Genomic DNA, 3,748 nt, shown 5'->3' with positions numbered 1-3,748 from the left:
TTATGCCATAGCCTAATGTAAACAGAAAAACCTTGAATTTATATAAATATTATGTTAAAGAAAGAAAAAAGAAAAAAAAAGCCCCAGACACCACCACCACCCACCCCCACCACCTCCACACTCCTGGATTTAATCCATAGTGAATTACCACTGACCTATTTAGTGTTGGGAAGGCACAATAAATCAATGTTTGTTAACATATGCTTAAGTAGAAAAGCAATTTCATGGGTCAGGCAACRTAGTCATGAAATGTCTGTGAAGCAGTGGTGCATTGACTGCTGAGAAGGACACAGCCAAAATGACTAAAATTCTTTGACTTCTGCATGCATTCTGATTTCCTTTCTGTTATTATTTTGGTCAAGCACTTACTTCTCTGACAATAGCAGTGGTTAGAAACATACCCATAAAAACATAGAGTAGGATTTCAAATATTTAATGTAGTATTATTTTTTAGGTGACTGGGGTGGTGAAGAAAGGAAACAAAATGAGCAGAATAAAATACAATGCAGTGCACAGGAAGTATAATTCCAGGACTGGATTCAAAACTTTGCTAGTACCAAAAGTTAGTTTTCTTTCAAAGTCAGGGGAGATAAGGATAGAAAAAAGTCACCATTATGCCAAATTTGAGATCAACATTCAGCTAGCGAAATAGATGGCAGAGAATGAAACAGCGTGTGTATTCACATTTGTACCTTTAAATGTGTACAAGAYGTATGCATTCCTAAAGGACAGAATCAATTATAGAATCTGAACAATCTCCTGTGAACCAGGAATTACACAAGAAATATATCTGTGTCTTTAAAAGAGTCTGTGCTCTCCTGCCTTAACTTTATTCAAGTCCAAAGCCTCTGAAATTTTTCCAGCACTGTTTCTAAYAAGGCTCAGCTGACTCCCTAATGCATAATATAACTTTCTTCAGCTAAAAATATTAAAACTTTTATCCACCTACCTTGACCTCCAAATTAGCATGTAAGGAATATGACAGTGAAATTAGATGCTGAATTTTTATTAGACATTCCGGTATCTTCAGTTCTGTTAATTTAGGGTGAAACGAAAGTGTCAAGAAGTTGCCTTTTTTGTATTGTATAGAAAGAATCATTTATGCATTATTAAAATACAGCATATCCTGGCAGAATTTTAAAAAAGAAAAAATCCTAGCCATGCAYACCCTTTAAAGATCTACCTTTAAAAAAAACATTTTCATTACCCTTCTAGCGGGAAAAGTTAGCTTTTTGCCATATGAGTAGAGCTTATTTAGTTTCATCTCAGATGTTTTGGAAATATTCACTAGATATTTAAAATGATAATGCATAAGGTTTGAAGTCTTCAACCCGCATTAATATAAAATTGTTATCAAGTTAATTTTGTCAAAATAATAAGATAAAAGCTTGGCCATAWTTTAGTTTTGACTTTAAATATTAAATAATATTTCAATTAATCTATTCATAATATATTTACATTTACTGTTAAAGTGTATTTTCATTTAAATGTTTTTTTTGAAGTGAACACTTAATTTCTGTGTATTTCTATAATAGTGTTCATGTAAAAGTCCATTTCTATTGTGAAACTGATCTTCAATGAATAAAAATTAGTTTAGTAGCAAACTTTAAGATAATATCTAATGYCTCGATTAATATTGTGTCCAAATGACTGATAGTTACATGTACACTGGWGGRAAGGGGTGCCATCCAGAGGGACTTTGACCGGGTTGAGAGATGGGGCTGTRTGAACTTTATAGTGTTCAACAGGTCCAAGTGCAAAATCCTGCACTGGTTGGGGTGATCCCAAGCACAAACGCAGGCTGGGAAGAGAATGGATTTAGAGCTGTTCTGTGGAGAAGAGTTTGGGATTGTTGATGGATGGGAACCTTGACATGCACCAGCAATGTGGGCTTGCAGTCTTGGGTTGCATCTAAAGAAGAGTGACCAACAGGTTGAGGGAGGGGATTCCCTCCTTTTCTTTCACTCTTGTGAGATCCCAGTGGAGCGCTGCATTTAGCTCTGGGGCCTGTAACGTAAAAAGGGCTTGGAGCTGTTGAAGTGAATCCAACGGAGGGTCATGAAGATCATCAGTGGGTTGGAACACCTCTCCTGTGAAGACAGGCTGATGGAATTGGGGTTGTTCAGCCTGGAGAGGGCTCAGGGGAGAACTTACAGCACCCTTTAGAGCCTAAACAGGTCCAGCAAGAAAGATGTAGATGGATATTTTCACTGGTGTGGCTTGAACTTTCAGGCAATGAGTTATAAATTCCACTGAATTATGTAGAAATACGATTATGTTACAATTATGCTATGTAGTATTTATAGTAATTTTCTAGCAATCCAGAAGGTAGGAACAGAAGTGTGCAAAAGGAAATATATTAATTATGAAATATTCGCTAAACTTGGCAAATACGTCAGCTGAACTCCAAAATTCCTAGAAGAAGAAAGTATTTTACACTCTTAACAAAAATAGTGAGAGACACTAATGATGAAATGCTTTCTGAGATTGAATTTTTCTACTCGTATGATTGTTTAGTGGAAACAATATATGTGCTTGATCAATAGGTTTTCAAGGGACCTCTTTAAGAACACTATGTTGTATGAATTTTACTTTTTCGTTTGTGAAGAATTTTATATCCTTTTTGTTAATTTACCTACTGTTTCTATGGCATATTCTATTAAAGAATTCACCAGGTCATATGGAGAAAGTCTGTCTTCCTCTGTCTGGTCACAATCAGGTAGAAACCTCTAGAATGTGAAAGAGAGCAAACTCTGAGAACATATCAATAGCCCAGTTGGAAAACAGGCATTCAGTTTTCCAGAAGCATAGCAGAAATAATGCTTCAAATTAGGTACATATGCTATTAAAGATTGTGGGCCCTCTGCTGCAGAGATAAGTTGCTAGTTTAAGARAAACAGGAGAGGTTTCATTTTGCTATGTTCCAGTGGAATTTTTAGCATTTCCTTCATACAGCAGTCTATCTTGACATATCTAATTTATCTTGTGTTAAAATATCCTTCAAAAGTCCTTAAGGTATTTCTATCTATGTGGAAGAGGTGGATTTTTTTCTCATTTATTTTCTTATAAATTGCAATATTAGAAGCTCTTTCACCTTATGTGCTTACTTAAGACAGGRGAGCAGACATATCCAGAGGAAAAATCTAGATGAATTAGAGTCCCATCACAAAACTCACATATCTGTGACTAACAGCTGTGTGATAATTAATACAATGGTTTTTGTAGATATCATCGTTGTAGGAGCATATGTGATGTGTTCCAGGCGTAACAAAAATGGCTTGAAGCAGCATGCAGAAWAAAAGTTGAGTTGAATAGTTATGGAAATTTTAAACTGTGCAAAATGTATAAAAATTGTATTTCTGTGGGCCCAGAAATTTTACGTAAGCAAGATTTTTTTATGTTGCAGTTTCTAAATTTTGCAAAGCATTTATGGATGTTGGAAGCTAAATCAGAGGCTAAAAAAAAAGAACCTTGGGTGTTTTGATAATTACAAAGAATTCATGGCCAGCTGGAAGTCACAGCAATGTGTACTTAACTGCTTTGAATAGTCTGTGTTTTGCATGTAGTAATCTGTGTGCATTTGCTCTGATTGCTCAAGGGGAAATAATTACTGTTTATGAAAGATTGTCCATTATTCCTCAATTAGAGAGAAAATGCATTCTATAACAGGGAAAATCTGGCTGTTCTGTAAACTTTGAGAGAAACCCTTCCTTATTGATGCTGTACTCCACAAAAAACAGCTGCTATT

This window comes from Malurus melanocephalus, unplaced genomic scaffold (assembly GCF_030028575.1).
Source record: "Malurus melanocephalus ecotype Western Australia unplaced genomic scaffold, MMel_1.1 scaffold_186, whole genome shotgun sequence".
Classification (NCBI taxonomy): Eukaryota; Metazoa; Chordata; class Aves; order Passeriformes; family Maluridae; genus Malurus; species Malurus melanocephalus.
Note: the sequence above shows the minus strand (reverse complement) of the source record.